Raw genomic sequence first — 12,379 nt, 5'->3', positions numbered from 1 at the left:
GCAACGGGCCAAGATGAATGCCACCAGCCTTGCCACCGAGGGACCGCCCACAGGGAAGGAGCATCGTACGCCGGAGAAATATTTCAACAACGTCCTTGAAGGTTCCCGCATTATAGAAGGCATGTGTTCAAAGGACATCATTTTTGAATGAATGTGTTCGTGTTTCCCAAACTTTGTATAATGAAAACAACGCGTTTGTATAATTTTAGTCTTGATTTATCTAAATTTATTTATCCTCCGTTGCGGCCGTTTATTGAATCTGAGAGTTGGCAAGTCGTCGGCTTCAGCCCCTCACGTAGATACTACGTGGGTGTCTGGAACAGCACAAAAACACACTTAACCCAAAGACTTGGTCCTTGAAGGAGGTTCTAGTGCGGCGAACCAGGCAATCGGACCATGCGGCTTTATCACTCTCACTTAGCCATAGGAGTTTGACTGTAAGATTGTAGGCGCAGCCCCTAGTATTGTTCGGAGTTCCAAACTCGGATGCTGTAAACGCCTGACCAGGTAAAAAACTAGTCCTTCGTGTGATACGGAAAAAATGGCAAGAGATTTATACTAAGTCATCGAATAGCTGACCAGCTCTTGCCGCATCATGACAGTCAGTTTTCGGCTTTCTCTACTGAGGTGTTTATCCGGCTAGCCAGAAACACAATCGCAGTAGTTCTCCCTTTACTTCCTTAGCCGAACAATCGGAACGTAAGGTAGTAACCACAGAAGCCGGGCAACCCAGCTATTGACCCAACACATGATTCGGAGCCGATGCATATAATGCTAGATTCGGGACGCCGGATTGCACTTGTGAAAGTGTTCGGACTTAGGGTAAATTTAATAAATGTACACAGATGAATGGAGCCCCTGGCGATTTAGGCCGTGCCGAGGTGTACATGACAATCAGATGACAAAAAAAATACGAATAAGCCAATAGCAAATAATTTGGGCGAAAAACTGTTTCCATTATAGTCTGATTGACATGTCAAAACGTATTTGTATAGATAATGCTATAAGCATCGAGGCTATTTTACATGTCGAGCGAAAGGGAAAGCTGTGTACAGGTATTAGAAAAGGGGAGTCGGTGACCTTGAAAGATCCTTTAGGTACTCCACCGTACATCTATGCTGCTTTTACCCTTGGTGTGTGATCCTTTGAGAGGATTAATGAATAAGTTTTCATAAGGGGCCAAAAAGGGCCCTTGACACCATAAAAAGGGTGATGTGGGTTGTAAAGAACCTGAAAAGAAAACATGAAGTTAAGAAAAAGATAGATGGGAGTCCAGGTACGGTTGAGCCGTATTGTGGACTTTATCCTTAATATGCCTCCGTCATTGCCCATGGTATTTTTAGTGCATAGTTATGTGCACGCGGTACATACACCGCTGTCCGGTTGGCTAAGACAGAAGCCGGATTGCTACTCGAGCTCCTGACGGGCTAGACTATCATTCTGTGAAGTGGTTCGGACTCGTTTGACAGGGTCCGGGGGCTTGACTGCCGATGTGGAGTTCGTCTTGATAAGGCCGACTTGTACATCCGCTGCGAGGGCCGCGGTGTGTTCCTCAGTACGGAGGAGCGATCCATGTTTCCATGGACTGTTATAACACCGCGTGGTCCCGGCAATTTGAGCTTTAGATAAGCATAGTGCAGGACCGCATTGAAACGGGCAAACACAGTTCGTCCGAGCAGTGCATGATAGCCACTGTGAAAAGGGACAATATCGAAGATAAAGTCTTCGCTTTGGAAGTTGTCCGGCGAACTGAAGATGACTTCCAATGTGATTGAGCCCGTGCAGCGGGCCTCGACACCGGGTATTACTCCTTTAAAGGTAGTTTTGGTGGGCTTGATTCTTGATGAGTCAATTCCCATTTTTCAGACTGTGTCCTGATAGAGAAGGTTAAGACTGTTGCCGCCGTCCATGAGGACTCTCGTGAGGTGGAATACGTCGATAATTGGGTCGAGGACTAATGCGGTTGAACCTCCATGACAGATACTGGCCATATGGTCCCTGCGATCAAAGGTGATCGAGCATGTTGACCATGGGTTGAATTTTGGGTCTACTGGCTCTATTGCATAGACGTCCCTTAACGCGCGCTTGCGCTCCCTTTTGGGGATGTGAGTAGTGTATATCATGTTTACCGTCTTGACCTCGGGGGGAAATTTCTTCTGTCCCCTCCTCATCATCATCCTTGCTTGTGACCCTTTCCCCGTGTACTCGGAGTTTAATTTACCGGCCTATTTGAAGACCCAACAACTTCTGTTGGTATGGTTAGCATGCTTGTCCGAGCTGCCGTGAATCTGGCAAGGTTGATCGAGTATTCAGTCCAGGCTAGATGAACCGTCTTTGTTTCTTTTGAATGGCCTCTTCTGTTGACCGGGCTTGAAGCCACTGAATCCGGTGTTGACCGCCATGTCTTCGACATTTTCAGTGTTGCTCCGACGTTTGTTTTTATTGCATCGGGGCCTGCTGTTTCTGTTCTTTGCTTCGAAAGTGCCAAGATCGCTGGTACTGTTGCTGCTACGAGCAAGCCAGCTATCTTTGCCTGTGCAAAAGCGGGTCATGAGTGATGTGAGGGCTGCCATAGACTTCGTCTTTTCTTGGCCGAGGTGTCGGGCAAGCCATTCGTCACGGATGCTGTGTTTGAAGGCTGCTAGAGTCTCGGCGTCCGGACAGTCGATAATTTGGTTCTTTTTTTCTAGGAACCGGGTCCAGAATTTCCTGGCTGACTCTCCGGGCTGTTGGACTATGTGACTAAGGTCATTGGCGTCCGGAGGGCGGATATAAGTACCCTGGAAGTTGTCTCTAAAGGCATCCTCCAGGTCTTCCCAGCTCCCAATAGAGTTTTCTGGGAGGATGTTTAACCAGTGTCGAGCTGGTCCCTTAAGCTTCAGGGGGAGGTATTTGATGGCATGTAGATTGTCACCGCGAGACATGTGAATGTGGAGAAGGAAATCTTCAATCCACACTACGGGATCTGTCATGCCATCGTATGATTCGATGTTCACGGGTTTAAACCCTTCTGGGAACTGGTGCTCCATTACTTCATCAGTGAAGCATAGGGGGTGGGCAGCGCTTCTATATCAGGCCACATCACGACGCAGTTCAGATGGAGTTCGTATGCGGTCTTCAGCCCGGGTGAAGTTATGCTTATCGCGCCAGGCTTGATGGCCGTCTTCTCGCGCTGGGGCCCGCCCCCTTGATCCGTATATTGATCTGGTCTAACCAGCTCTATTATCCAGGTCATGTCATAGGTCGTAAGTATATCCTACAGCCGATGTCTCTCTACCTTTACGGCGGGGTGGTGCAAGTGGGTGTTTGACTTGAGTTGCCATTCTGTCCCGGCCACGTGGTGGTCGGTCAGGTCCGTCGGCAGCGTTATGCGTGGGCGGTATAGGCTCTGGGGCCTCGTCGTCGAATTGGGGTAGCAGCTTGCACTTCGGGTAGCTCTTGGTTGGGCATTCGTGGCCGTATTCCTCGGCTGCCAGGACATAGGTCCATCTGTCGTTGAGCAGATCCTGATCAGCTTGAAGCTGCTGCTGCTTCTTTTTAGGCCTCTCGCAATGGCTATTAGCTGGCGCTTAAAGTGCTCTTGTTCGAAGGGTTCCTCTGGCATGATGAATTCTTCGTCGCCGAGGCTCTCGTCCTCTTCGGAGATAGGTACGTAGTTACTATCCTCCAAGCACTCGTCCTCAAGGGGGTCGTCGGGGTTTACTTGCCCCTCCTCCCAATCGTCATGTTCGGATGTTGGTTCGATAGGGGCTTCTTGGTCTTCGGTGTTAGCCAGATTATTGTTGTTTCCGGTGCCGGTATTGTTGTCTTTTTCTCGGTGTGGTTTAGAGCGGCACCGCTGACGATGATGCTTTGGTGGTGCCACAGGAGAATTATTCTCGACTGGGTCCTTCCCACCTTCGCCGTCGTCCTCTTTGGGTGTGTCCACCATATACACATCATATGTGGAAGTAGCCGTCCAGCGTCCGGTAAGCGGCGGGTTCTGGCTTTGCTCTTCTCCGGCATCGTCGTCCATGCCGTCGATGTCCTCGGAAGCGTAATCGAGCATGTCGGTTAAGTCCTCGATGGTGGCTATGAAGTGGGTGGTGGGTGGGCCGTAAAATTCCCCGCTCTCAGCCCCTAGTGCGGGTTGGGCATAGTTCAGCAGCGATCCTTCTGTAATGGCGAGAGATCGCATTAAGTCTAGAGCCTCGTTTAAGAGTGGGGTCTAGACAGGGAAGTGAGAATCCATGGAGCAGGGCGGGGCAGGAGTTCCTTGTCCGAGCTTGTATAACACGGAACTCGAGAGTTCGGAGCTGGTGCACGGAGGTGAGTCCGGCTCGATGAGGATATAGGGAGCCTGGAGTGATTCCGGTCCGGCCAGTGAAACGATCCCCTCTGTATCTCCGGTGTTGAGCTCTATGGTTGCGGTGAGTCTGGCGGGCTCTAAACTCTCGTCTTCAGACTCGGGGAGGAGCTCCGGATCTAAGGTCGGAGCTGCGGTTGAGGCCACGAACCCTTGGAAGATCAAGTCTCCTCGGATATCAGCATGTAGTTTAGGTTTCTGAAACTGATCTAATGACCAGGGGCATAGCTGTCAATCTACTCCAGATGGCCAATTGAATTGGCACGCAGTGCGAAGCTGCCGAATACGAAGATTTGGCCGGGGAGAAAAATCTCCCGCAGGGCAGTGTTGTCGTGGATAGTTGATGGAGCCATCGAACCTTCTGGTGATGACACAGTGGAACTCTCAATGAAAGCACCAATGTCGGTGTCAAAACCGGCAGATCTCTGGTAGGGGGTCCCGAACTGTGCATCTAAGGATCGAAGGTAACAAGGAGGCAGAGGACATGATGTTTACCTAGGTTCAGGCCCTCTTAATTGAGGTAATACCCTACTTCCTGATACGTCCATTTTGTATCATGCTTATATGTCGATATTTATTGCATTATGGGCTGTTATTACACGTTATGTCACAACACTTATGCTTATTCTCTCTTATTTTACAAGGTTTACATGAATAGGGAGAATGCCGACAGCTGGGATTTTGGGCTGGAAAAGGAGCAAATATTAGAGACCTATTCTACACAACTCGAAAAGTCCTAAAACTCCACGGAAGTCATTTTTGGAATTAATAAAAAATACCGAGCGAAAGAAATACCAGAGGGGGGCCACCCACCGTCCATGAGGATGGGGGCACGCCCTACCCCCTGGGAGTGCCCCCTGCCTCGTAGGCCCCCTGGCAGCCTTTCGGTGACCATCTTTTGCTGTATGAAGTCTTTTACCCTAGAAAAAATCATAAGCAAGCTTTCAGGATGAAACACCGCCGCCATGAGGCGGAACCAATCTAGGGCTCCGGCGGAGCTGTTCTGCCGGGGAAATATCCCTCCGGGAGGGGGAAATCATCATCATCGTCATCACCATCGATCCTCTCATCGGGAGGGGGTCAATCTCCATCAACATCTTCACCCGCACCATCTCCTCTCAAACCCTAGTTCATCTCTTGTATCCAATCTTTATCCCAAAGCCTCAGATTGGTACCTGTGGGTTGCTAGTAGTGTTGATTACTCCTTGTAGTTGATGCTAGTTGGTTTATTCGGTGGAAGATCATATGTTTAGATCCTTAATGCATATTAACACCCCTATGATTATGAACATGAATATGATTTGTGAGTAGTTACGTTTGTTCCTGTGGACATGGGAGAAGTCTTGCTATAAGTAGTCATGTGAATTTGGTATTCGTTCGATATTTTGATGAGATGTATGTTGTCTCTCCTCTAGTGGTGTTATGTGAACGTCGACTACATGACACTTCACCATTGTTTGGGCCTAGAGGAAGGCATTGGGAAGTGATAAGTAGATGATGGGTTGCTAGAGTGACATAAGCTTAAACCCTAGTTTATGCGTTGCTTCGTAAGGGGCTGATTTGGATCCACATGTTTCATGCTATGGTTAGGTTTATCTTAACACTTCTTTTGTAGTTGTGCATGCTTCCAATAGGGGTTAATCATAAGTGGGATGCTTGTCCAAGAAAGGGCAGTACCCAAGCACCGGTCCACCCATATATCAAATTATCAAAGTAACGAACGTGAATCATATGAGCGTGATGAAAACTAGCTTGACGATAATTCCCATGTGTCCTCAGGAGCGCTTTTCTCCATATAAGAACTTGTCCAGGCTTGTCCTTTGCTACAAAAAGGATTGGGCCACCTTGCTGCACCTTATTTACTTTCATTGTTTGTTGCTTGTTACAAGTTACCTTATCACAAAACTATCTGTTAGCAATAATTTCAGTGCTTGCAGAGAATACCTTACTGAAAACCGCTTGTCATTTCCTTCTCCTCCTCATTGGGTTCGACACTCTTACTTATTGAAAGGACTAGATAGATCCCCTACACTTGTGGTTCATCAAGACTCTTTTCTAGCGCCGTTGCCGGGGAGTGAAGCGCCTTTGGTAAGTGGAACTTGGTAAGGAAAATTTATATAGTGTGCTGAAATTTACTGTCACTAGTTACTATGGAACATAATCCTTTGAGGGGCTTGTTCGGGGTATGTTCACCCTGACCAGTAGAGCAAAGAGTTGCTCCTCAACCTACTAAACCTACTGAAATTTTTTACTTTGAAATTCCTTCGGGTATGATAGAGACACTGCTAGCTAATCCTTTTACAGGAGATGGAACATTGCATCCCGATTTGCACCTAATCTATGTGGATGAAGTTTGTGGATTATTTAAGCTCGCAGGTATGCCTAATGATGTTATCAAGAAGAAGGTCTTCCCTTTATCTTTGAAGGGAGAGGCATTGACATGGTTTAGGCTATGTGATGATATGGGATCATGGAGCTAAACCCGATTGAAATTGGAATTTCATCAGAAGTTTTATCCTATGCATCTTGTTCATCATGATCATAATTATATATATACTTTTTGGCCTCGCGAAGGAGAGAGCATCGCTCAAGCTTGAAGGAGGCTTAAGTCAATGTTATATTCGTGCCCCAATCATGATCTCTCAAGATAAATGATTATTCAAAAAATTTATGCTCGACTTTCTCTCAACAATCGCTCCATGCTCGATACTTCTTGTACTGGCTCTTTTATGATGAAGACTAGTGAATTCAGATGGGATTTATTAGAAAGAATTAAACGCAACTCTGAAGATTGGGGTCTCGACGAAGATAAGGAGTCAGGTATGATCTCGACGAAGATAAGGAGTCAGGTATGACACCTAAGTTTGATTGTGTTAAGTCTTTTATGGATACCGATGTCTTCCATGAATTTAGCACTAAATATGGACTTGACTCTAAGATAGTAGCTTCTTTCTGTGAATCATTTGCTAATCATGTTGACCTCCCTAAGGAGAAGTGGTTTAAATATAATCCTCCCACTGAAATAAAAGTAGTTGCACGTATTAAATTTTAAGAAAAGACTATCACTTATGATGATCCTATTGTTCCCACTACTTATATTGAGAAACCACCTTTCCCTGTTAGGATAAAGGATCATGCTAAAGCTTCAACTGTGGTTCGTAAGAGTAATACTAGAACACCTACACCACCTGAGCAAATTAAAGTTGAACCTAGTACTGCTATGGTTAAAGATCTCTTGGCTGATAATATTGATGGGCATGTTATTTACTTCTGTGATGAAGCTGCTAGAATTGCTAGACCTGACACTAAGAATAAACATAGACCTGTTGTAGGCATGCCTGTTATTTATGTTAAAATAGGAGATCATTGTTATCATGGCTTATGTGATATGGGTGCTAGTTCTAGTGCAATACCTCATTCCTTATACAAAGAAATTATGCATGATATTGCACCTGCTGAGATAGAAGAAATTGATGTTACAATTAAGCTTGCCAATAGGGATACTATTTTACCAGTTGGGATTGTTAGAGATGTTGAAGTCTTATGTGGGAAAGTTAAATATCCTGCTGATTTTCTTGTTCTTGGTTCCCCACAAGATGACTTTTGTCCCATTATATTTGGTAGACCCTTCTTGAACACTGTTAATGCTAACATAGACTGCAAAAAGGATGTTGTTACTATTGGTTTGGGGGATATGTATCATGAGTTTAATTTTGCTAAATTTCGTAGACAACCCCATGATAAAGAATTGCCTAGTAAGGATGAAATTATTGGTCTTGCTTCTATTGTCGTGCCTCCTAATGATCCTTTAGAATAATATTTGCTAGACCATGAAAATGATATGTTTATGAATGAAAGAACGGAGATAGATGAAGTATTCTTTAAACAGGGACCTATTTTGAAACACAACTTGCTTGTTGAAATTCTAGGGGATACTCCACCACCCAAGGGTGATCCCGTGTTTGAGCTTAAACCACTCCCTGATACTCTTAAATATGCTTATCTTGATGAAAAGAAGATATATCCTGTTATTATTTGTGCTAACCTTTCAGAGCAGGAAGAACAAAAATTATTGAAAACTCTCAAGAAGCACCGTGCTGCTATTGGATATACTCTTGATGATCTTAAGGGCATTAGTCCCACTCTATGCCAACACAAAATAAAATTGGAGAAAGACGCCAAACCAGTTATTGATCACCAGCGATGGTTAAATCCTAAGATGAAACAAGTGGTAAGAAAGGAAATACTAAAGCTCCTAGAGGCAGGTATAATTTATCCCGTTGCTGATAGTCAGTGGGTAAGTCCTGTCCATTGTGTCGCTAAGAAGGGATGTATTACTGTTGTTCCTAATGATAAAGATGAATTGATCCCACAAAGAATTGTTACAGGTTATAGGATGGTAATTGATTTCCGCAAATTAAATAAAGCTACTAAAAAGATCATTACCCTTTGCCTTTTATTGATCAAATGCTAGAAATATTATCCAAACATATACATTTTTGCTTTCTAGATGGTTACTCTGGTTTCTCTCAAATACCTGTGTCAGCAGAGGACCAAGAAAAGACCACTTTTACTTGACCTTTCGGTACTTTTGCTTATAGATGTATGCCTTTTGGTTTATGTAATGCACCTGCTACCTTTCAAAGATGCATGATGGCTATATTCTCTGACTTTTGTGAAAAGATTGTTGAGGTTTTCATGGATGATTTCTCTGTTTATGGATCTTATTTTGATGATTGCTTGAGAAACCTTGATCGAGTTTTGCAGAGATGCGAAGATACTAGTCTTGTCTTGAATTGGGAAAAGTGCCACTTTATGGTTAATGAAGGCATTGTCTTGGGGCATAAAATTTCTGAAAGAGGTATTGAAGTTGATAAAGCTAAGGTTGACGCTATTGAAAAGATGTCATGTCCCAAGGACATTAAAGGTATAAGAAGTTTCCTTGGTCATGCCAGTTTTTATAGGAGGTTCATTAAGGACTTCTCTAAAATTTCTAGGCCTCTGACTAATCTCTTACAACAAGATATTCCTTTTGTCTTCGATGATGATTGTGTAGAAGCATTTGAAATACTTAAGAAAGCTTTGATTTCTGCACCTATTGTTCAACCACCTAATTGGAATTTACCCTTTGAAATTATGTGTGATGCTAGTGATTATGTCGTAGGTGCTGTTCTAGGACAAAGAGTTGATAAGAAACTAAATGTTATTGAATATACTAGTAAAACTCTAGACAGTGCCCAGAGAAATTATGCTACTACTGAAAAAGAATTTTTAGCAGTTGTATTTGCTTGTAATAAGTTTAGACCTTATATCGTTGACTCTAAAGTAACTGTTTACACTGATCATGCTGATATTAAATATCTTATGGAAAAGAAAGATGCTAAACCTAGACTTATTAGATGGGTTCTCATGCTACAGGAATTTGATTTGCATATTATTGATAGAAAGGGAGCTGAGAACCCCGTTGCAGACAACTTGTCTAGGTTAGAGAATGTTCTTGATGACCCACTACCTATTGATGATAGCTTTCCTGATGAATAATTAGCTGTCATAAATGCTTCTCGTACTACTCCATGGTATGCTGATTATGCTAATTACATTGTTGCTAAATTTATACCACCTAGTTTCACATACCAGCAAAAGAAGAAGTTCTTCTCTGATTTAAGACATTACTTCTGGGATGACCCACACCTTTATAAAGGAGTAGATGGTGTTATCAGATGTTGTGTACCTGAGCATGAACAGGAACAAATCCTACGCAAGTGTCACTCTGAGGCTTATGGAGGACACCACGCTGGAGATAGAACTGCACACAAGGTATTGCAGTCCAGTTTTTATTGGCCTACTCTCTTCAAAGATGCCCGTAAGTTTGTCTTGTCTTGTGATGAATGTCAAAGAATTGGTAATATTAGTAGACGTTAAGAAATGCCTATGAATTATTCTCTTGTTATTGAACCATTTGATGTATGGGGCTTTGATTATATGGGACCGTTTCCTTCCTCTAATGGATATACACATATTCTAGTTGCTGTTGATTACATTACTAAGTGGGTAGAGGCTATTCCAACTAGTAGTGCTGATCATAACACCTCTATTAAGATGCTTAAAGAAGTTATTTTTCCGAGGTTTGGAGTCCGTGGATACTTAATGACTGATGATGGTTCACATTTTATTCATGGTGCTTTTCGTAAAATGCTTGCTAAGTATGATGTTAATCATAGAATTGCATCTACATATCACCCACAGTCTAGTGGTCAAGTAGAACTTAACAATAGAGAGCTCAAGTTAATTTTGCAAAAGACTGTTAATAGATCTAGAAAGAATTGGTCCAAGAAACTTGATGATGCATTATGGGCTTATAGAACTGCATATAAAAATCATATGGGTATGTCTCCATATAAAATGGTTCATGGAAAAAGCATGTCACTTACCTCTCGAACTTGAACATAAGGCATATTGGGCCATTAAAGAGCTCAATTATGATTTCAAATTTGCCGGTGAGAAGAGGTTATTTGACATTAGCTCACTTGATGAGTGGAGAACCCAGGCCTATGAGAATGCCAAACTGTTTAAAGAAAAAGTTAAAAGATGGCATGACAAAAGGATACAAAAGCGTGAGTTTAATGTAGGTGATTATGTTTTGCTATACAACTCTCGTTTAAGGATTTTTGAAGGAAAACTTCTCTCTAAATGGGAAGGCCCTTACGTTATCGAGGAGGTCTATCGTTCCGGTGCCATAAAAATCAACAACTTCGAAGGCACAAGTCCGAGGGTGGTGAACGGTCAAAGAATCAAATATTATATCTCAGGTAATCCAATAAATGTTGAAACTAATGTTATTGAAACCATGACCCCGAAGAAATACAGAAGGGACACTTTCCAGAATGTTTCAGACTCCAAAAAGGAATAGGTATGTGGTACGGTAAGTAAACCGACTCCAAAACAGTTCTAATAGCAATGTTTCTCCGTTTCGGAATATTTAAGAAAATAGGAAAATAAGAAGTAGTCCGAGAAGGACACGAGGCATCCACGAGGGTGGAGGGCGTGCCCTACCCCCCTGGGCGTGCCCCCCTGCCTCGTGTGCTCTTCGGACTCCGTTTTCTTGCACGATACTTCTTTCGGTTGGTAAAAATTCATTATATAATCTCCCGGAGGTTTTGACCACCGTATCACGCAAATATCCTCTGTTTTTGTTTCAAGCTGTTTCTGCAACAGATTTAGAGCAAGATGTCTTCTCAAGAGTCAGTCAGGGAGAGTCGGGTGTCTCATCCGACACCGGGTCCAGGAGCAAACAGCGATGCCTATCACTTTGGGCCATCAACGGAGGAGGAGATGGAGGCCGACTTGAAAAGGATAGATGCCATGGAGAAGGATCAATAAGTTACCTCTCATTTCCGAGCCGGATTCACGATGGGGAAACTTCAGAGCTCAGCTATTCCAAACTCGGTCATCCCTTCCAATGTTAGATTTCTTTCTTATGAAAATATGAAAAAGAGTGTCACTTGTTCTCCAGTAGCTATGCAACATCCATGGGTGAAAGGAGCTTTAGCCGTCACGAGTAAGCTCCGCAAGGAAACAAAGGACCTCAAGCAGCAAGTCAATAAGCTCGAGGAGGAGAATCGTATCCTGAGGGGCATCATCGCCAAGAATATCACACCACCACCTCCGAAGAAGGAGACATAAACACATGAGTATGGGCACTCCCCTTTGCAACTGCTAAGATTGGGGGAGGTGCCCCGGTATCGTATCACCATCACACTCCTATTTTTACCATTTTACTTAGTTGAATCCTTTTAGTAATATCTTGATCTAGTAGAATAAAGTTTTGGTATGAATTAGTTTTGAGTTTTGCTTTATGATCCCTCTATGTAATTGAGTCCGTGAGCTATATATAATAAAGATTAGTGTTGAGTCAAGGGCTTTGCTATCTTGCTATGATCTTGAGGGAATAAAGAAAAAGAAAGTATAAAAAAGAAATAAAATAGATCATATTGATCTTATGGAGAGTAATGACTTCACATATAAGAGTATGAT

This window comes from Triticum aestivum, chromosome 3B, assembly GCF_018294505.1.
Source record: "Triticum aestivum cultivar Chinese Spring chromosome 3B, IWGSC CS RefSeq v2.1, whole genome shotgun sequence".
In the NCBI taxonomy this organism is placed as follows: domain Eukaryota; kingdom Viridiplantae; phylum Streptophyta; class Magnoliopsida; order Poales; family Poaceae; genus Triticum; species Triticum aestivum.
The sequence above is the reverse complement of the archived record's forward strand: the minus strand, read 5'-3'. Positions refer to the sequence as shown.